A 23,920-nucleotide genomic window follows, 5' to 3' on the forward strand; every position below is an offset into this window, starting at 1 on the left:
CAATGATCCTTGAGATTCTACAGAATTTAACTATCTTGTAAACAGGTTGAAAGAAAATTCACAAAACAGGCTGAAAGAACAAAGAAAATACCATTTCCTTCCTATCTTTTCTTATTCAAATGTGGAAAACACATTTCTAAGTTAATAGTGTCTATTTTAAAACATATTAATCCCTTATGTCCTTGAGAAACATTCATACTGGAATTTCATTCTTGCCATTCCTCCAAAAGTGAAAGGGACTAAAGCAACATCTTTCATCACAACTGTCTATGCCTTACATATTGCAGTGGATGTTTGAAAAAGAAAGGGCAAAAAATTGCATTTCACTAGAATCATTTAGCATGCTCCCTTCCCAGCCATGTCAGAATATTCCCCAACAGAGGATGCAAACCCCAGCCCCAAGTCTGTTCCCTTCTCTCCTGAAATTAACAGCTATGAAGAATCAGTGAATTTTTATGAAATTATGATGCTCCCACCAAAATATTTGCATTTCCTGTGCATTTGTCATAATATTTAAATGAAAAAAAATAACAGGAAAGCAGAGAACTTCTCAATTTCTAGCTGAATAGCACCACAATCCAGTGGCCATGAAACAAATACCCCCAGCATCTTTGATTATTTCCTGAATCCATTTGCAGGTGTGCCCAGCACCCAGTGAAAAGTATCAGTCAGACTCTGGTGACATTTAAAGTGAGACCTCAGACAGAAGTAAGAGGAAAAAAAAGCCTCAGAATTCAAATCTATTAGGAAAAAAGAAAAAAACAGCAACCAAGTCCAAGTACTGCTACAGGCAATGTTTTTCTTTTAAAAAGGAGGGAGTAAAGTACTGTGCACCATTACATCAAAAAAAGGAAGGCCTACAATAAGACACTTTGGTCCTTCTTCTCTCTGCCAGAAATCTGAATCAGACACTTGGTTTTACAAGAAATGTTTGGCCTTTCTAATTAGCATCAGCTACTTAACACATAAAGCAGACTGAGAATAACACTGTGTTCTTTAGACTTGTAACATACAGAATATCCTCATCTCAATTTTTGTGCACCATGCCATGGTCACATCCACCTGCAGCTCCCTAGACCAAAGCCCAGTGTTTATGATGCCTCTGAAGCAGATCATAACTCCCACCACTGATACATATAACCTTTGCTGACAGGAGACAGTTGCCATATACCCATTTTAAAAGCCTCATGCTTCAGACCTTTTTTCCCTGTCAGATTTAATTTTTATAAATTAATTATGATAAAATCTATCTCTGCTAGTTGTAGCAGCAAGAGACAGAGATAATGGAGAATGATCAGAGCCTGCAAACTGGAAAGAGGAGATAAAACCAGCACAGGTTAATAACCATCCTGAGTCACTGCTGTGCAGCCTGCTCCAGATGGCCATTTTTCTAATTCACTCTGTCATTATTTCACTTTATTTTCAATTTATTAGTTCTGAATTGAGAATGTATTATTGTTGAGGCAATTTTATTACATATTGAGACCCGTTTCTGTGTAAGAGGAAGTATAATGACCTGTCCAGGAAATACATGTCAGAACTGTGTAGCAGCATTACTGCTCAGCTAGAGGTCAAAGCTGAGAAGATGCATCCACATCCATCAGCACAATGGAAAAAGGATTGCTCCATTCAGCAGCTGACAGGGATGGAACAGGGTTGGTGCAGTTACATATACATTGATGATGGATGCCCAATGACCTGAACAGATTACTTTTTTGATCTTCAGTGATAACCATATTCATGCATCAATAACTCCAAACAACTTTCATTTTTTCAAATTTTAATTCCTGAAGGGTAGATAACAATCCTTCCTAATTATCAAAGGATAGTATACTTTTGGAAATAATTTCTAAAACTTACGACGTCATTAACGAGTTATTTGATTAACAGTAATGTTTTGCTTGAGAAGTCTTCAAATTTAGAAGTTGTTAAAGTCTTATATAAAGAGGAAAAAAAGCACAAGCACAGAGCAGATTATATATACCTATTATTAGAATTAAGCAAGGGTGCAGGGTTTTGGAATGATAAACAACTGTTTCATTAGCTTGTCCCTCTGTAGTTTCCAATTTCTTAAAGAGAATTTCAGTTGGGAGTGTTCACATTTTTTTCTGAAAATAAACTCCAGCAGCTAACAAATACCTTTCCATGTTACTTTTTCTACAGAGTTACTATGACAAGTATGAAACTTACCAACAAGTTTTATTAGAGGGTTCTTTACTTTGTGTTGTGACAAGCATTTTAGTAGAAATAAAATTTTGTCTGCAGACACCTTCCAGTGTTGTAACATATTCTTATCTTTATTGAATGCAGGGCAATCATAAGCTGGACTTCAACCCACCAGGTGAATTTAACTTGTTGAACTGAAGGCACAGTGATTTTTTCAGCAACAAAATTTTAACCCACATGGAAGGATGTCCTGTGGCTCTGCTGGATTCCACAGAGCCAACAAGCCATTCCAAGAGAAGAAGCCCAACACTGGGAAGTTCTCCTCCATAGATGTGACTGTCACCAAGGGGCATTGGCAAGTCTCTGACTCCAGAGGAGATTAAGCATTTAAGGGGACTGTCTCAAGTACCATTTTAATTACTACTAATTACTTACTTTTAATTAAAGTACGTGCTGAATCTCTTGGCAAACCACTTTGTATTTTTGTTGGGCAGCTAGTAACTGTGACATACACTGAACATTTTGCCTTGGTTTTAGACATCCTGACTCACTAACCAGGACTTATTTAAGCCAGATTTGTGTTTGACAGGAGGTAGAGGCAGATAAGGAAAGGATGATTGACTCCCATGCCCATTTGATCTCACAGACTACCACTTGTTCCTGTGAGTGAAAAGAAGCTATATTTTGATCCTTTATTAGTTCTAATGGCATTACATCGAGTTCCTGGATTAAACATTTGGATATATCCATGTATTCATGTAACTAGCAAGGCAATGTAGCAAGACATACAATGATTTCAGTGATATTGATTCTGACAGTGTTTTGCCAAACACCTTTTCTTTTTTTTTCCTGAAGATACTCCCACTAATCAAGATTACAAGGTTGTCTGCTATGTCACATTATATACATCTATTTCCTTCCATTAGCCAGAGCAAAAAGGCTACTCCTCTTCCTAATTTTAGTTTAAGACCTTCTCTCTCTGTACATACAGCACATGGATATCTGAAATGCTGTTTTAACTTACAAGTCTGTATTAGTGAACAGCTATTAACTAGGTTTTTCTTAATTCTTAGAGTGCATTTCCATGATGTATTTATATAGTTCCATGTACAGAAATTACTCTTTGTAGTCTATTTCCCTTTAATCAGGGGATTTTACTGTGTCTTAAGGTAAAAATTGCTGGGTAAATACAAAAGAAGTTTGCTCTTAATTTAATTTGTTAATTCAAAGGGTGCAATTCCTGTTGTAGGAATTTCTATATACGCTTCTGACAGCAAAGTATTTTCACAGAGCTTTGGAGAAGAATGCCCTTGGATGGCTGCTAAGAGGTGTTACACAGCAATTACAGATTTTACTAAGTGACTCTTAAGAAATACTTGTCCAAGTCACTGAAAAGCCAGTGGAGAGAATCAAATCTGTAAGTTGGGTGTACTGGTTCCCTGGAAGCACTGTGACAAACTAACAGCATTGTTAAGTGAGTAAATGTACCTTGGACATTTAAACTGAGCAGATATAAATACCCTGCATGCTGCAACATTTCAAACAGAAAAAAAAATTCAATTCATTTAATTCTATCTTCCATTTATTGCAGACTAGCCCAGTGATTTAAGGATTGCACATGAATCCTCTGCAGCAAGGGCAGCATGCATGCCTACACATTGCTATTTATTTCAATTTGTTCCGCTGTGTTTGAATGCTCAAGGACCAACAAACATATGACACACAGAGGTATTCAAATAAATACAAGTCAACACTCTCAAAACTAAAAAAGAATCTCTGCATGACAGAGGCACTTCAAGCTGAGAGATTTTGTCTTGTTCTTAGGCCAGAATTTAAAGGATGCAACTGTGCTCTGACATTTTCCCTGGACCAATGACTTTCTAACTCCCTACCATGCTGTGCTTTAAGTTGCTTAGAGGGATGCAATGGGCATTTAAGTTTTATTGCAAGAAGTGCTGAATTTTGCTGTAATGGCCCCCATTTCTATCCATTTCATTTATAACAGCTTCTCCAAAGCCTCAGACTGCATTTGTCCTTCAGACCATAAAAAGGACTTTACATCAATGGCACAGGGCACACAGGAGCAGTGGAGAATTGATCACTGCTTCATTTGCTGTTATGCTCTCCTGAGAATAGGTAAAAAATTATACATAAACTCCAGATAGAACATATGTTTACCTTCAAAAGCAAATTTTACCTAACTTTTTAAAGAAAGGAGAGATGGGGGGGGGGGGTGTCTGCATTTGTCTGCACAACACAAACCCACAGCTAAAAGCCTCTCCCTCCAATGCTTTCATCAAATCATGAATGGCAACTTCATCAAAACACTAAAAAATGCTCAGAGACAAAATGGAAAATACCCCAGTGCACACCTGTGGCTCCCAGTATGGTCTGGCCCTAAGAAGCACGTACTGAATGGCACCCAGGGCATCAGGAGAGGATGTCTGCAAGGACCATCAATGTAGTACAAAAAATGCTCAATGTGCTTGGTGCTTTTCCCCCTTTCAGGAAGGCTGAAGTGATTCCTAAGTAATTGTTCACAAACATCTGAATAATTCATGCAATGCTGACATGGTCCATAGGTAGTTCCATGTAGGCATGCACTCAGCCTTTCCCACAGTGGCTTCCCAAACAAAGACTGGAACATTTACAGAAATATTTGTTGCAGAATTACTTGGAATGCAGTGATTCTAACACGATCAGCAGATATTGCCATTGCTGTAATGTTACAAAAACCTGAGATTAATCACTGGTGTACATTGCTAAATACATGGCAATCACAAACAGCTACAGAAACAGAGCAACTCCAACCTTACTCTGCTGGACAGCCAGGCAGCTGGTGCAGACTGCAGAGCCTCAGGGCAGCATGGCCCAGGGGAGGACCTGCATCCCACCCCTGCAGCTTGATTCAGCTGGGTGACTGGTATGCAGTATTGACCAGCTTCAGAGGCTGGAATGGCAGCTACCAAAACACCCTTCTGCATCTTCAGCTTTAGGTGAACAAGTCTATTTTCCAAAACTCCAAGTTCCCTAATGATGTACAATAGCTATAATGAAGGAGGAAGGGAAAAGCAGGATCACTGGAAAAGGGTTGAAGTAGTAGCAGTAGAGTGTCTGAAACAAGATTGTCTAATGATAACCTGACAAACATCTTCCATTAAGGATCTTGTTTTGAACACTGCTTACACTAGATTTGGAAAAGAACAACCTGAATTGCTCAGAGCATAGATCAACCCTGAGAAGGGAGCAGGGCTGTCACAACACATCCTGCATCACCTGCTTTTAAATGACTTCCCCTGCAATACAGCTAAGTCTTTGCAAAAACAAACTGGGCTTGGGATTGGAAATCCAGGCTGTGCTCCCACAGGCTTCTGGCTCTCTGCTCCCACTCAGCAAGGTCCTGATGGCTTTTACTTGCACCCCACCCACAAAACTCCCTGTCTCCGGCCAGACAGAGAAGACAATAGATCTGATTCTATAATTAACATAATCACAAATAATCATTTAGTAAGTGATGTGCAAACCAGACTATACTTCACTACACTTTCCCAGAAGGACACATCTTATGAAGCAGCAAGAATAAACCAGCTAAACCCCTGCCCCCCACCATCACCTGCACCCTGGTCATGTCTGTGCTCAGCCTTTCCCCTCTCCTACTTGCCTTCCCCTAGAGATTTAAACACTCCTCTCTCTGCTGCCTCATTTCCATGCTGCTGGAGCAGGGGAGCTGGAGTTTCTTGGATGATGCACACTTGAACACTTTTAATCATAAACACACACTATCAAATAAACACTTGTATTTTGAGCAAGTGAGAAAGAAGGAAAGAAAGAAAACAACATATTGAGACAGCTGAAACTTTACACGACATTCATTTAGTCAAGCTTCCATGATACTTAAAAAGGAAAATAGTCAGGATTGACCCTGCTTGAGCAATGCTGGACCCAGCCCGGTATTTCTGTTCGCACAATTTGTGATATGCCATTCTAGACAGTGCAAAACAAGCCTCTGGCAGATCTATTTCTGGTGCTAGCTTGGCTCTGGATTTTGGCTGCCTACCATTTTTCATTAGGAAGCCTATCAACTGCCCCAAGAATTGCTTATGTTTCCAGGTGAAGTGAAGGCTACATCCTGCCGTTCCTGGAATCCTGAAATTCCTCTAGACACTGAAAAGTGCAGCAAGTTGCCTATGTCTCACTGAACTTATCAGTTAAAGGCACCAAAATAACTCTTGGCCTGTTAAATTTAGATCACTTCTAAAAAGGAAAGGAGCTCAGAATGTTTAATTCAGCTTGCCCAGTGTCCTTTCCTTCATTCTCATTACTGGAGGCTGCCCACCAGACTTATTTAAATGCTAGGGTTTGGTTTTAGTTTTGGCATTTGAGACTGGGGGTAGGTGGAGCTTTTTTAAGTGCCTCCAGATCAGATCAGAAAATGAGTTAATAAATACTGTACTGAAGTTACATTAATCAAGTGGAGACAAAGACTCAGCATGATACAGACTAGTTAAAATAAGAAAGTTTTTTAAAGGAGACAAAAATAAACATAGTAGCATAACATTTGTTATATTCACCAGCATTTGTTACCCATTTTAGTAGAAAAAAAGTCTGTCACAGACAGCATAATAAGATTTGTTGGAATACCTACAAAGATTGAGAATAATCAATCTAATAGTTCCCTGAATTTTTCTTGTTCTCCTGAATTTTTTTGTCCAAAGTTTCTTGGGATTTTGATTTGATACAAACCGTGTGTTGTGTAATATCTCACAACAGACATATCAGGGACACCATTAAATAACAGTCACACAATTGCAATGGCAGTACCAAAAAAAATCATCCAATTCCTTTTATACATTCTCAGCAGCATGTGCTGCACCACTTATCCATTTGAGTACTTCTTGTCATAACTATATTTTTGTTTCACAGAGCTTTTGTCTTTTTTTTTTCCCCTCCCTCATAATCCATCAATCATTTAGTCAGAAGCAGGGAAGAAGTCCTGGCACCAAGGCAGTGTTTCTGAACAAGAGCATAGGGAAGAGTAAAATCTCTGGGGGCATAAATTGCAGCTGGTGTAAATCAGCTGAAGCCAGCTCCCAAGTGAGAGGCTGTGTGCCATGTCACACCACCTGCCTGCCAAAGAGCCCTGCACGCTGTCCCCTGCAGAAGCACAGCTGAGAGGTGGCCAAGGCAGCGTGAGGTTCTGAACCCCAAGAGAAATGAAACTGCCAGCAGCAGAACAGAGCAGCAGCAACCCCAGTGACACGTCTGCTCCTCGCTAGAGATTTCTGAGTAAAGCAGCATGGGGAGAAACTCACTGAAAAACATCAACCCTGCCAAAAGATTCATTTCCTGCTCAGTTGTCTTCAAACACATTTAAAGCAGGGTTTCTTTTAACCAATTGTTTAGGTGTCAATTTCTACAAGAGAGAGGGGGGGAAAAAAAGACAATTAAAACCAAATCTGTGTGGAAGGGGGAATGCTCTGAGGGCTGAAGGGGTTCATGCAGCTTAACCTGAGACAATTCCTCCGTTCAGTGTTCCCACATCCTCTGGAGACCACTGATATCCTGCCCTCACCCAACTCTAGCAGCAGCAATGGCAACCAAGCAGAAAAAGGAAAAAAAGAAACGGAAATGCTGCAAGTTTATCTTCCTTCGGTTTATCACTTCTGAAACCATGACTTACCCGCTTCCTTGCCAAGGCAAGTGTGTGCAAGGGCTGCTACACACACTGCAGCTGGCTCAAAAAAACCTTTCCATAGTCCTCTTTCAGTGCAGCAGCACAGCAAGACCTGCCTTTCATCTGGTAGCCTGTGCTTAACAGGACAAAGTAATAGCCCAGTCCATTTGTAATGAAGTGCTCTATCTGATATATGCAGCACACATTGATACTCATCACACACGCTAATAAAAACCCTTTCATTTTTAGAAAATTAGTCCTGATTTAGAGAACTATAAAGTGGCATCTGATCCTGCAACATCTTACTTGGTGAGATCAGGACTTCCGCTGGCTAAGGGGGTCTGGTTTATATTACTGTACACACAAAGAAGGCAGCTATGAAACAGAGAGTGCCATAATAAATCTGCAGAGACTTCGGAACTACAAGAGACTACACAAGGACGTTGGAGGGCAAGATCAGAATTTATAACAACCTTGACAAATTATACAAACAGCCAGGCTGGAGGAAGAGTAAGACACTGCTAAGTATGGAGTATGCCTGCCTATTAGTGAGAAATCCAGGGCTGTTACAGAGCAGTTCTGTATAAGAAAGAATTTGAGACCGTAGTTTACTAACTGAATGTAACTGAACAATGTTCTGAAAGAGGAAGAGACTTAAAATAGGATTATGACTTGCAAAGCACACAGTGGTCCTTCCACACTGCGTAGGCTGGCTGGAGTAAGACATTTAGTCTAGGGCACCACTTGACTTGAAGACCAAAACAAAGCTCTAAAAATTATTTACAGGGAAAATCTAAACAGATCAGAGCTGGCCACAATACACAGAAAAGAATTTAAAGGAAATATGAGAACTACATAAAAGGTTGTTATTAAAAGAAATCATCTGTTTTCCACATCCAAGACTCACAGAGCTTGAATGGCTGCACACAAGGAGGATGCATCCCTGCTCCATTAAGGGCAACACAGACCAGGACACTGGCTACCAATTTGGCTGAGTTACAAACTGTGAACTGCAGAAGACTGTATTTCAAAAATAGATCTAGTCCAACAATCACTGAAAGTCAAAGGTATTCTTTTCTGCAGGTTTCAGTAGGCAAAGGATTAAACATATGAAAGCAAAAGAGGCCAAACAAAATGCACACGCTTACGTGAAGATAAAGGTTAATGCAAAAAGGGTAAGCTAGAGCAGAAATCAATAAAAATATATATTTCTAGAAGTTCAAGGGGAGTATAATGCCTTTGGGTAGAAGCACACTAACATATGGCAGGACTCCAGCAGAATTTCAGATCCCATCTCATTCACTCAGCAGAAGGTAATTTCAGCTAAGGGGTTTATTTCACATGAGCTCAGGCACAGAGTTTCTGTTAAGGACAGATACATTTTGCAATCACCAACCTCCTCTTCCTCTTAACAGTGACCTGCAACACTTCCAAGGTTTTGCTGTCATGGGTATCTAAATCAAGCCTCAGACAATAGCAAACCTCCAGGATCATGAAAACAACGTTAGGGGGAGAGGAGACGTTTTAGGGACTTGAGTAAAACCTGAACTGATTTGTTCAGTCTTACCACTATATTTCAAGTGGATCTTTCTCAGGTTCCCCTCCCACAGCATACACACAGCCTCACCACTGCCTGTCTCCTACGCACTACAGTGCAGCTCATTCCTCTGGTCAGCAGATCCCACCCCCACAGCCACCCTCCTGCCAGCTCCAGAAAAACTCAGAAAATCTACCAACTCACCTTCTCCTACACAGTCAGAGTCAAATGTACTTACAAAGGTATTAAAGACTAACATTAATGCATCCTAATTTCTCTTAGAGGTCATGGAGCTCATGGTGCTCTTGAAGAGCACCACAGTCAGTTATTACTGTTTTCATAAAACAGTAAAATCCTTTGCAGATTTTAATCACTGATATTTGCTTTCTGCATAGTTGATATAAAATTCAGATTAAAAATGTTTAACTACTGAGGCTGATGACAGGGTTATTTCCATTAATAGCAGAATAACTATGTGTGAACATGAAGATCAGTTCATAACACCACTTCATCTCTTTCTTTACATTAGGCATGCTACAGTTGGCATGGAGCTCTGCTCAACAACCAAAGCAGATGTTTTACCTCTATTTTGAATCTGGAACAGATTAGCAAAGTTAGTTTGATTCAACATATCCTGAAAATATCCTGGTTTTCAATCTCAACCAAATTATTGAAGATGACAGGGAAAAAGAAAAGAAAAAAAAAAATCGCTTTGCTGATGAGTACAATGTCAGACAGCCAAGCCAATGAAATAAAATGGAAATTTAAAAAGGTTTCAAAATTGTCTTCAGAACACAATTCAGTATCTTCAGAACATGATGCATCTGACTGTGACAAATCCAGCAGTGTCAAAGTTTGTACAGACACAAATTAAATAGAAAGATGAGCTGGAGAGTTATAATGAGCTATTACACTCTTTTTTCCAACAAGTTACCATTGCAAGTTATGAATAGCTTTGTCTGAATACCCTCTGAAAAGCCTGCAAGATGTCTCTGAGACCACAGTTTTGAAACTCATTATGAGCCTTCCCTTCATCTCACTCACTCCCATGCATCAGACACATCTCCATGTTTGAGAAAAGCTGACCTTGCATATGCAGCACCAGCCAGAAGAGTGTGTGCATTCTCATCAGCTGAGGAAGTGGGATGCAAATGTTCCTCACCTCATTTCTTCTCAAATAGCTCCCAGTCATGGTCACAGTCTCTTGCTGAAACCTTTCAGCATTGAGAAGGAAGGCAAGACAGGGGCTCAGCATCCCAGCTCCAGCACTAACTGATTTTGTACATGCAACTCTCTCCATGCTTACTTCCAGCTCCTGTCATACAAACCAAGAGGTGAGGTTGGCAGTCAGACACAGCCCAGCTATGTTAGAGACCCTCTCCCTGTCCATGTCACATCTAGACACATTGAACCCTCTGGTCTGGGATAACCATTTCCCAACTGGGGATTCCTTTTCCAGAGAAAAAGGCTCAGCCACAGAGTGAGGAATCTGGCAAAGTCAAGACAAGCCTCCCTCATTCCTGAGCAGTCCCATTAGAGCCTCTTTGCAACAGAGGAGGGCAAAGAATCATCCAGTGAACAAAAGGGAACGCAACAGAGGGACAGAGGGTCCCTCTCTTCAGATGTCCCTCTGCAAAACAAAGTGCTCAGAAATATCAGAGAGGGGGAAAAAGGGACAATTTTCACAAATGTCTTTTTAAACCCAAACTGTAGCTGTCATCTGTAATCCAAACCCTGCTTTTCATTTTGCTAGAGAAGTCCTAGCTTATTAAGGCTGAAAGTTAATTAGACTTGCATAGCTTAACACATCAGCCTCTCATTTATTTTTTGTGAACTATTCCACTTCAGTAGTGAAAAGCTTACTATTCTGTGTTGTTGTCATGCATCATAAGTCTGATACCAAAAGAAACACTTGCAAAAAAGAGCACCTAAGCTTGCTAAAAAATAATTACTTGAGGCTTTTTTTTAACAGTTTTTATATTAAAAATCAACAAATCTCTATCTTGAGTTCATAAACACAGCCACTCAGTTCTTTCATGAATATTCATGTATTAATCTTGTCAAATTTAGCCCAGTAAATATGCAACCTTACTACAAAACACCCCTTAATCAGCTAACACGTGTAACTGCTGCTTGTCAAAGCAGTGGCAATGTGCTTAACACTAATTTTTGTCTGTGCTGTTAAGCAGGGCATTATTCTCTACCTCTCTAATGACAACAAAAAGAGTTGGTGACAGCTTGATCAACTGCCTAATAAGAACTGGAAAGCTGAATTACAGTAACCTAGCTAAATGATAAAGCCAAAACAAACCAGAGGACTTCCCAATCCAGTCTGACTTTAACATCGTTTTGTGATTCCTCGATCACCCACTTTGGCCACAGCACTGTGGATGCCTGTGCCTGAGCAATTCCTTCTGACAGGGAGCTCTTAGAGTGGTTTTGCCTATCAGAGAGGAGGATGTCTGAGGAAGAGGTCAAGGAACATGTCTATACTGTCACTGGATATGCCACATGGCCTCTTGGAAAAGGGGATGTCTTTATAGAATCATGCTACTGGATATGAACTCCACACATGAACTCAAGATGAAGCAGGTGTAGACCTTAGAGTTTTCATTTTAAATTCCATGTACATTACAAAACAGAGCCTGCAGAACTAAATTAGCAACCATCTCCACTAATTTTCATAGATTTTTACAAGTGACTCAAGTAATGCATGAGAATCTGAGACTCTCTAAGCTAAGCCCAAGCTTAGCCCTTCACTTACTCAACCCTTTTGCAAGGAACTGGTTTGGTAAACCACTGTCCTATTTTGCTGCACGGTTTAACCACTCTCAGGCTACCCTGCCCTTCTGATCTGCTAAACAAAGCAAATCTGTGTGTCTCACAGCCTCCTCCTCTTAGTCCTTCCGAAACTCTTGCCTGTTTTTATGGTGACAATCTTAATTCAAGACCTGCAGGTCTCCTTCCCTGATGTCTTGCTTCACTGGTGGGTGCAGCTCCCTCCAACACTTCAGAAAAAAATATAGAAAAGCAGTCTTGCTGTGTCACAGACCTTAATTTACAGAACAAGATAAACAAAATGCATTTAAGGGCCACCTAATATTGTTCACATCTAAGTTGAGGGCAGAAACTTTCAAACTAAGCTAAGAAACTGATAGCAATGCTTGGTGCTTTCAGAAATCCCAAACAGGAAGCTGCATGATCTTTCTGAAGGATGGAAAAGTTTTCAGAGGGGTGGGAAAGGTTGTGCCATCTCACCATCTTAAGTCACCATGACTGGAAGGAGTTAAAAAAAACAAACCTGAAGAAGGAAACTAAAAAAGGAAGCAGGCTGTTTCCAAAAGCCTGCTGTACTGCTTTCACTGAGTTTTGCATGGGGAAGTCCAGGACTCTTCTGCTTGCAGTCACTTTATGTAGGGCCCAGAGTCCCTCCCACTCTGGGGTAAGATGAAGTTTCTTTATGTTACCTGCAACCTCTCACAGACCAACTGAAAGTACACCTTAAATAGAGCCTGCCCAAAGGGAATTCAGTCCCAGTGCATTCAGCTGAAATGATGGCTGGCAGGGAGCTTTGAGACATGGGAGAAATGGTGATGTTAACAAAAAAGTGGATATTTCTTTCTCCATCCCAGTCACATGCCTATACAGATTATTTCAGGTTCTGTAAGCACAGGGAGAATCTTGAGGAAGCAATCAGAGATGGGAGGGAAAAGCAGCAAATTCTTCCTGGTAAAGACAAGCCATCTCTGGTACTTGCCCTCCTGCTTCAGATTAGCCAGCTCTGTGGTCTGGATTTCAGATCTGACTGGGCCAAAACTGACACTGCCCTGGTCCTGCCCCTCCAGGCTTCAACAGGAAGAAGTTACCTACACACTTTGAGTAAGGCAACCTGGATTTTCAGCAGTCTCATTTATAATCCAATTCCAACTTCTAACTTGTAAGCTGGATATCTTTTAAAATTCAGAAGGTGAAATCCATACAGGCATAAGCAGCAGACAAAACACAGGAAATTTCTTATCCCTATTCATGCCATAGCAGTATGTAGACCAGGGGGGCAGACTGCATGTGTCTGATGTATTCTAATTCTAGTTCCTGAACTAGAATTCTCACCACTGAAACTGTTTGGATCCTAAAAACATTTTAAGTAATTTTATTTCTGTCTCTACAGGGAAAAAAAAATAACCAACTCACAGCATCTCTGAGTCATTTTAAATATTTGAACAGAATTCTGCAAACCAAGAACAAGACATTTCTAATCTAGGTCATCTTATAAAGACATTAGTGTCACCATGCTAAATTTCTACTCTTCTGAGACAGAGCTGACACTAGTTAACTTGCTGCAGTGACACAGATTCTGAGAAAAGCCCCAGGAAATACTTTAGGCTGAATTCTGTGAAGTAAGAAGAACACAAATCACATTTTTAAATGGCTGCACCCAACCCCACCAGCCCGCTCAGTTTCAGATAATGGAACCACACAAGTCAGCTTGCTCTTATAGGAAGTAAGAACTGATAACATGCCAGCCTTTTTGCAGTTTTTCCACTGGAGTGCTATCTGACTCCAGCTCTCATTCAGTTTCATATTAAGAGAGCATAAGTTGGCTGCAGTGCACTCAGAGTTTGCCAAGCAGTGTTTAACAGAGATAAGGGGGAAGTAACTCACAGGGGGACATTGCTCACCAGCCTCCAGCCACACTCCACTCAACCTGGATATGTGCAGCTACCTTCAATCCCAAGCCAAAACATCCTTTGCTGTGCAAATCCTATGTCGCTCCATCTCCACAAACTGCTGTTCCATTCTTACTGACCAAGTTTCTCTCTCTCTCCCAGCAATTAATACAGAACTATAGAAAATAGAATGGTTTGGATTGGAAGGGACCTGAAAGATTGTCTTGTTCCAATGTCCCTTCCATGGACAGGGACACCTTTCACCAGACCAGGGCGCTCAGAGCAACATCCCACCTGGCCCTGAACAGGGAATGGGGCATCCACAGCTTCTCTGAGCAACCTGTGCCAGTGCCTCACCACCCTCGTAGTGAAGAATTACTTTACTGGATGTCAAACTCCTTCCTGCTAAGCTGCCTGAAGGCTAGGACAGCACAGGAGGGCAAGGGGCCCAAGAAGATACGATTTTGTGGGAAAGAATCACTGTTGCTAAAGATAAGTCAGTAACAGACATTAGAAAGTAAAGAGGAATAAACAGTGTGTTCTCCCTCATTTGCTACAAGCAAGAGCACTTGTAGCTATCCGAACACCCACGCTCTCTGAGCCCTGTCCTCTGCAGTTTCTCTCCTGGCTACAATGGCACAGACACAGGCTCCACCTTTCCAGAGCAATGCCACTCGAAAAAGATTCATCCTTTACATATGATACACCAGCTTTAACTGGAAAAATGAAGGACACACTACTGGCTCACTGCAACAAGTTTGGGTTTTTTAATGATGAAGAATTATACTTGGACAAAAGTAAAATAGTCAGGTTTAGGGCTACTGAAAACCAAGACCTGAAGTGCAGAGTGTAAGGCAAGCTCACCATGTGTACAGACTGAACTCACACTTGTCCTGCCTAGAAAATGTGTATCCATTAATTATTATTTGTGCCAGCAGCACCAATGTATTGTGACTCAGGACTCACAGTGAGATGCTCTCTTGCTGTCATCATGAAACATGACTCACTTTGCATGGCTTTGTGAAGAGCTGTTGCATACCTCAGCTTAAAAAAAAAATTTAAAAAAAAAAATTAATGGCCTGTCATGAAGGTGAAGCAGTTTTCCTAGAATAAGAACAATTCCCAGTGCTGTGCCCACAAGCCTCAACTAGAAATTCAGGAATAACACAATGAAAAAGAGATTAAGAAATTTATATATTAAAGAACACATAGCTTTAAAACATAAACAAATTCTTAGAGCTGTCATGGATGGATTTACAAAAACAATGGTATCCAGCACCCAGAATCACTTTACTTCAAATCACTCCACAGTGATTTTAAAACTGTGCTTCTAAAAGGTCAAGAATTACACCCTGAATTGCAGTCTTCAAGTAATGCCTGTAGCTGGCCCTGTGATGGTGGTATCTGCACACCTCTGCTTGGAGGTTATTTTAGATTCTGTAGTTTGTGCTATTTTCTAAAGAAGTTTAAGAAAATTTGGTAGGAAATTTTATTCTCATATTCAGAAAGCCAGTTCTCACATTCATTTCTCCTATGCATTTCTCACAGACACTGCTGCTCAAATACCCTAACATGTTTAAAATGTAATTAAAATGTTCTGGAGACATGAACAAATGCCAAGACCGTTTGCATGATGAGGGGAAAAACCTCCACTGAATAAGCTGGAGGTTCCTGAAGCCTACAAAGGGTAATTTTGCTGGCTTACAGCAGACTGAAATTGTATTACCTGAAGTCAATTAAAGCTGACAGGCAAGTGAAATGCTGCATTTACAAACTTCCACTACTGAGTGGGTTTGAATACTCGCTGCATACTGCACATTTACCAGCACCAATATGACCAATATGACTTCTGTCACTTTTCAAAATGAGCAGTGGAGATAAGAGCAGGATGTGTCTGTGCATACTGAAGAGCTCCCCTGTAACAGTTCAGCATCTCAGCAGAAACCTGAACTCACCTGAACTGCCACATCTCCCTTTTCCAAACTGGGTTCAGAGCCACCACACTTTGCAGCTGGAGATAAAAACATTTTTTCATCCCTCAAAGCACTTCATAAGGGCAGATCGCAAATTCACAGACCAAGAAACAAGCACAGAGAAGCATGTATAAAATTGTTACAGGACTCATACTCCTTTCAGGTACTTTCAGGTTTTATGCTTTCAATCTTTACAAAGCACTGAAGACACTTCTCCAATATTTTTTTTGTTGAGTGACAGCATTATTAAATTTCCTAAGTTAATTGGCATTTATAGAAGAAATGGTGATAAGATCTGTAAATGAACTCTCAGCACCTTAACATATGGAATTACAAGAAGCTAGGGAAAAAAAAAAAATTGTGCTCTCCTCATCATCCTGTTCCACCCACAAAAGGCATTACACTAATAGAGAACCTAGCATTCATAAACCTATATGGGGTCACAGCTGCATTCCCACCATTCATTCAAAAAGCAACAATTTCAAAATCCTTGCTTGTGCTTGGTCTCTGTGATGACTTGCTCATTCTCACTTCCAGTTGTCTTCTTTCTCCTATGGAAGCAAGGGTTGAGGGTGTGAACATCAGTCCCAATCCCTTTCCAAGGTAGGTGCCATAAAATCAAGTCAAGGCTGCATGAAAAAAGGCCACCTAGCTCTGAATCTGGTTGCAAAAACAAAGATGCAGATGTACATACTTAAAACAGTTCTCCTCAAAGGCTGAGGTGCCCATCAGGGCACCAACTGGACACAAAGATTTCCAAAGGGAAAACACATCAGTGACTGAAAAGTACATTCATATCAATGAAGCAGAATCCACTGTAGGGGAGTTTCACAGCTCAGGTACTGTGGGCAGAGTAAAAAAAAAAGAGGATGAGGGACAGAGAACTCCAAGCTCTTCAGTCACCTCATCCTACATAGACACAGAACATCCCAGTTATATCAGAAGAACCTATGGGAGTTGAGAGCCCAGCTGGGTTAACCACAGCTAAACAAAAGCCAGCAGAGAAGACCCAGGCACTGAGGAAACAAAGATGAATTCTTTCAGGTAATCTTTGTGCACGCAATTTCTACTGCCAAGGTAACAATTTACTTCTGTTACTCTAGTCTGGACTCCTTGAGAACACTGCTTGTTCCCACACTGGCCTGTGCTTTGAAAACCCAGCCTGAGGGAGAGCTGAGTAGCCCAGGCACTTGTCTTCCCTTCCTTCCTAAGCAGCTGGTATTAGTCATGAAATAGCCCCAGAAGAGAAACTGCATCAGTGATTGTTCCCTTTCTAGCACTGCTGTCTCGTATCACACCAAAAATCCCATCAATGCCCTCAGTCACACAGATGGCACAATAATAATTAATGTAGTGATGGGGGAAAATTCTCCTCCCTGCCTCTTCCCCCCATGGGACTAGTCCAGAAATGACAGCAGAGTGGTGAGGTGGTCTGCAGCCCTAGAGCGCACACTTTATGGGGTCCATCACTCAGATACCAAACACCACATCTGTCAGCTGCTCAATATCCCTGCAGGACAATACACACCTCACATCTAACCAGACAGCATCACATCAGAGACATAACCAACCATTTTTCAGACCCAAGGAAGGAAGGAAGGAAGGAAAAGAATAGGCAACTTTACCATACTACGGGTATAGAAGATGAAAAGCATTTTGTGCGAAGTACAAAGCAAAGGAAACACATTCTGACTTTAATATCCAAACCTTTTGACCATAAGTTGTTTTTTGCAATTGTATCTCACAGAGCCATGGATTCAGCAGTATTTCCAGGCTCAGAGAGTAGTTCTGGAAGCAGTACACTGTACACACAGTTTGGTCACCAGCACATGTCCAACATGAGACTGGCTGTAAGCATCATTGCACTGCCACTGCTGATCCCTGAAAGACATCCCAAGCAGCAGCCTCCCTCTGGAATTCACTGATAAAGTCCTCTGTAGCAGAAGAAGAGTTAACCAATCTGTTTAAAGAGCTATAATTAGTCCAACAGGAAAGTAAATTCTGTCTTCCTGATTTAGGGACAGTGAGTGCCAAGAAGTCTGAGCACACATGCAGAGAGGGAAGATACACACAGCTTCCAAAAGCAAGACTACTCTGACATCTGAATTTATATGAGGGACACAGGATGATTTGTCTTCAGTAATCTTGTTTATAAAGTATAATCCTTTACTAGTTTTTGTTTGTTTTGTTTTTTAAATCTGTCTAGGAAAACCAAACTATGCCATACCCGACTCTTCTGCATCAGTGCTGCTTGAATTTTAAATGCAGATGATTCGTTCTTTTTCCTTTTTCAAAGGCCAAGAAACTCTAGTATTACACAATTACAATAAGTGCACTCTAAATAAGACCTTCAAAAATTAGGAGTAACTGTAGTTGATATATACAGCTTGCTTTGTAAATCTGGTTGACTAAAATATTAAAATGCAATACTGGATGAGTTTTTACAATGTTTTTTTTTCCTACGATGTAAATTTAATTTCATTTATCAGTTCAGCCTCAAGTCAGGAGTTCAATATTTAGTTCCTATATTTAATTATGTTTCCTTTTCATTATGGCCTTTCCCAGATAAATGTTTAATCAGGATGTTCATGTAATATAAAAATTACTGGAGTGAAAAGAATGAAGTAGTAATTTTCTCATCCTTATATGCAACATCATATGTTAAATTCTAGAAGGTTGATTTTAAAAGGGCAACAATGTCACTGAATGAAGAACTCAACAATAAGCCCACACAGAGAAAATGTGCTAAATAGTGGTAAAATGAACAAGCAGAAAATTAAACCATCATACCTTTTAAAGAATATCAGGGAGGCACTCATGCTTTAATAAGATGCAATAAAAGCAAAATAATAAACTGAAGTTCAGTGCATGCCAACTTCACCCATATGATAACAGTGATTATCTAAATGTGTCAGGTTTGGAGGTGGAATCACCAGTCCACACAACAGCAGTATCAGAAACATTACCTGGCCCCATCACTTGTGCACCAGCTCAGAGACTAGAAGTCTACTCTTTGTTATTCCTGCACAAAATCTACAATTCATCATCACCCCAAACCCTTCTGTTCCACAAGAGTACAAGGAAGGACTAAAACTTGTTTTTGACAATGTCTGTGTGCAAGCTGAGTGATAACAACCATTGCTCTTGCTGTTGTCATTGTTACCCATCTTTCACTTTGCCCACAATGAATAACTTGGTGTTCCACGATTATTCAAAATAAAACTTGCTATGGACCAAACATCCTGGTTACTAGAAAAGAGGTAATTTAACTGTAAAACCTGCAGCATAAAAATTATATATTTCCTATGTATTTCCATGTTGTAATTCCTGGCTATGGCTGTGTAACATATACATTCTCTCCATTAGTTTTGTCTGGCTTGGAGTTCTGCTTTTTGCACTTCTTTTTCTTTGCCATAGTCACTGGTGAGGCCACTTCTTCCTGCAGAAATTACTCATTTTTAATGGGCACCATCACTCTTCTGTAAATGCCTTTGCTTATTGTGAGCAGACCAAACTTCTAATGCTCCTTTTTTTCCTAGGTCTTGTAGAGACACGTTGTTCATCAAACCCTATCTACAGAGGAAGTTTCTTTTTAAACTAGGCAGGAGGTAGCTGCTTTGCTTCATAAAGCATGAATTATTGCTCAGATTTTTCACTTTTTTTTTTTTTTTTTCCATTTACTGTCAAATAGTTTTTGGACAGTTAAACTTGATGGAGCCATATAAATCCTCTGAAAATATATAACATTAACTGCATTTTTAGATAAGGCTTCTCTAGGAAGCACTGCAAGCTTTTGTTATCCATCAGCATCCTCCACTTAGTAGCCCAAAAGAATGCAAAGCTTCAATTCTTTCTACCTTGTCTTCTGTGCTTTCTAGAAATTAAAGCAGAGAACCTTACCACCCTAAATTGGGAGCTGTCAGGTCACAGTCACACAGACTGAGGCTGTTATCAAAGTTCAGTCACCTCAACTTTCACGGACTTGAAAAGAAGGACTAAAACATCCAATTTAGGAACTGCCTCTGTTCTGGGGATTTGAAATGCCAGAGTGTTTCAGCATTTTTTTTTTCCCCCAGGTCAAAAACTCATTCTGTCTTAGGGTTCTGGCAAGTCATGGTGGGGGAGAGCTGTGACAGCACAAGGTGCTGATGTCCCCAAGCACCCACTGCACCTCTCCAGCAGCAGAAACACCAGAACAGGGCATGTGCCACATCTGCAGCACAGCAAAGCTGTCCTGGGAGAAAGGACAGTCCTCCTTCCCCTAAACCTGATCTGCAGCCACCAGCTCCCCTACAGACTCCTCTGACACCCATGAGGGCTACAGAAAACACTTCTGGGGAGCTGAATCCTTTCTCCAGGAGGCAGTGAGTGTTTTTCTGCTGGTTTGAGTCTGAGCAGCCCATTGAGCAGCCCAGCACACACTAGTGGTGTGCAGGACGAGGTAAAAATGCAGGGCAAGGAGCAAGCAAGGGCCCAGGGCCATCCCTTCCAGACAGCCAGCACATCAGTGCACTGCTCATGTGAACCCTCCCTGGCACCTCAGTCGAGCTGTGCCAGCAGGGACAAGCTTTGGCTACAGTGACAATGGCACTGGCAAGCTATCCCTTCTGCTCTCACCGGTCTTGGGGCAAAATCCACCAGAAAAATGCTTAAGGCAAGCCATGAACCTGTAGCTGAAAGGGAGGAATTCCTTAGACTACAATCAAATCTGCCAGAACACGTCCATCAGAGCCCTTACATGGGCAAAAAAATTTCCTCTCTTGCAAGGTTCAACCCAGTTAAAATGAGTGTTGAGAAAAGAACATAGAGTGCTTCAAATGCCCCGTGCTGGATTGCTGTTAATGCCTTCAAAATCAACATTGAGGTTCACTGACAAGTTTGCATTCAGAGTGTTGCTTTGAAAAAGGGGAAACACTTTGGCCAGGAACCTAAAATATTTTCAAGGAGTAAGATCCAACAGAAAGTACATTTAAGAACTCTGCTTTCTTAAAAAGCACTTAAATAACAACATTTTGTTGGTTTGATTGCTTAAAAAATATATTCGGTATATTGATGCAAATTATATACAGATTTCTGGTAAAAATAACCTCAAGTACCTGGAGGAATTAAAGTCCTAAGGATGACTGATGACCTAGTTCAGGGCTGTCTGGGACAACTTTGGGACAATGGTTTTTTTTCTGTGATTATCTCATTTTCTTCCATGTCAGCAACTCCCTCAATTTCTTTTGAGATCTCCAAAAATATTCAGGGGAAAGAGGTGGGGAGAAAGGTATGCAACAGGAAAAAAAAGGAAAGCAACCTTTCAGTTTAACCCCAAAGAGAAAATATACAGCATATATGGAATGAAATGCAACAAAAAGCCCTGAATGGCAGTTTGCATTCTCTTCTCCATGTAGACAAAATAAATTACATGAAGCACATTTCTGTAAGTAGTGAAAATTAATTTTCACAAAGTAACTAGGAAGGTACAAGACAGATGTTACAAGGCACTGAGCTCTTCCCTGTCAGAACATCCAGCTTGCATCCAGCCCATACAAATGACAGACAAATCTATCACATGAGGGTTACCCAGTGACCTGGGTCAGCATCCTATTCCTGAAAAGAACATCTCTTTGCAGATAATTCAAGCCAAAATGGAGCTTAATTTATTAGAAAAGCAAAACATGGAAAATGAAAAACCACCATGGTACTGTCTCTGCATGCTTTTGAGCAATATAAACCACGTCTAGATGCAAGCATCTCATGTGTAGGTGACTTTACAGCCCAAGACCACACAGCTGGCATTGGTCCCAAGCACTAATCTCATTTTCAAGAAATGACAATTACTGCTACACACAAATGCAATTCTCTAAGGTGGTAGCTAAATTTAACCAGATTTCCCCAATATGAAATAGCTAAATAAATAAAGCAGCAGAGAAGTAAGCAATAGAATGAGAAAAAAGTAAGTTTTTATCTACAGAAAAGATGGTTTTTATTTACTCATCTATTACAAACACTCCAAGAATATGCTCTACTGAGCATTAAAATGCTGTAAAGCACTGAAGACAACAATCTCTTATGCATGAACCATTCAGTTGAGGGAGAAAGAAAATTAGTTTTGCTGAAATGACTGCATAAACAAAAACATCCTAGTAAAGACTAGGGGGAATTGAAGAATTTTAAATGGTTTTGTTGGGGTTTACTCTTGATCTTAGTTCTGTAACTGTGTGCAGTTCATTCTACAAACTAAAATGCAGCAGCAGCAAATGTGGGAGGACAAAAAAGAAAGTTTAAAATGAGAAAATCTCCACATGCCTTGGGCTGACATGTTAACAGAAATTTCTCATGGAAGCAGGATATCACATAAACATTGTAATTCAGATGTTGATATATGCATATGTAGATATGCACTGTGTATATTCACCCCATTCCATAGAAGCATCCTAGCCCAGACAGCTGAGCTAAAAACAATAACGAAGTAGGATTAACCTACAGGAAATATCTTCCCTTTCACTTTTACAGAAACATGTGATTCCTCCTCCAAAACTTACACTTTACATCCCAGAACTGTGATTTACTGCTGGGCCAAGAACAACTCTTGTACGCACCAGACCCTCAGGTCTTTAATGTTTTATTTGGATGCTTTTCAGAGCTGGAGGAAAACCCCTGGGATAACTAGTAGAAAAAGCAACCGAGACAAAGGAACTGTGCCCAGGAATGCTAGAAAACTGCAAGGGTAGCAGAAGATGAGCATCAGGAGCCAGACACAGCAATCCAGAGATCTCTGCTGTTCAGTCTCACACACTTATTCAGCACCTTTGTACCACTTGCATGTGCTGGGTATGTCAGACATCCATCCTCAGGTAATTCACCTCTGCAGACAGCTCAGAATGCAACAATTTCTTCCAAACTTGCCAAGAGCATGCATATCAGACACCCAAGTTTCTCTGCAAAATACCCTTGTGAGTACCCAAGCTGAACAAGATTTCAGATGTGAACCAAAATTCTGCCCCTGAGAGCATTGTGCCAATAAACTGCTCAGCTCCTGGGCCTTAGGGCACACGTGTTGGTTGACTGAGGAAGATCAGATGAAAAGCCAATGCCAACAGAGCTGAGCACTCACCTCAGCCAAGGCAGTCCTGACAAAAACATCACAGGACCAGAAAAAACAAGTAATTCTCCCTCATCACACAAAATAAAAGACAGCAGACACAGAGATCTTACATTTTCAAAAGAGCACAAGACTGCCATGTGGAAGTATGATGCTAATTACTCTATTTCTAGAACCCTTCAGAGTAATGGACAGAAGGGAGACAGGAGAGAGACAGAGCATAATTAAAGCTTCATAATTACTATTTTTAAGCAAAAGAGTGCTCAGCTGCAGGTCTGAGCCTCTCCAGGGCTCCTCCAGCAGGGATTGCTGGAGCTGGGCTCAGCATGGCCCTGCTGGCAGTGCGTCTCCAGGCCAGCCCACGGAGCGGGAACAGGAACGGGAACCTGGCCACCTTCCACCACAGCCACTGTAACACATCCCTGGCAAAGCTCCTGCAGCCACCAAACTGCAGGAGGAAAATTAACTCAAGTTTAATAAACACTCTCAGGTAAACATGATTTCAGATAGACACCAAATACAAATACCCAGCTTTTGTCTTAAAGACACAGTTAACTTCCAGGCAACAGCATTCAGATCTTAAAGCCATGAGGTCTCCTGCAGGTTTTCCTTATGTCTATCTAAGAGGTGTGAGGGGGAGGTTTTTTCCCCTCACAATGTCTCAGATGACACCAGAACAACAGGAAAATAGGGCTAGGTGTATTGCTGAAGGCAGGTATCTGTTACAGCCCAAGCAGTGAGTATCCTTTGCACCAGATAACCTTTCAGTCAAGATAAACAGCATAACCAGGGCAAGCATTTGTAGGGTCAAGA

The 23,920-nt window shown here is 40.8% G+C and overlaps 1 protein-coding gene across 4 annotated transcripts in view; it reads right to left on the bottom strand.

The window, feature by feature from the left end:
• Positions 1-23,920, bottom strand: part of ANKRD44 (ankyrin repeat domain 44) — a 125,212-nt gene that overhangs the window by 65,115 nt on the left and 36,177 nt on the right. The gene's annotated exons all lie outside the window — the stretch shown is intronic.

Source organism: Erithacus rubecula (assembly GCF_903797595.1).
Source record: "Erithacus rubecula genome assembly, chromosome: 8".
Lineage (NCBI taxonomy): Eukaryota > Metazoa > Chordata > Aves > Passeriformes > Muscicapidae > Erithacus > Erithacus rubecula.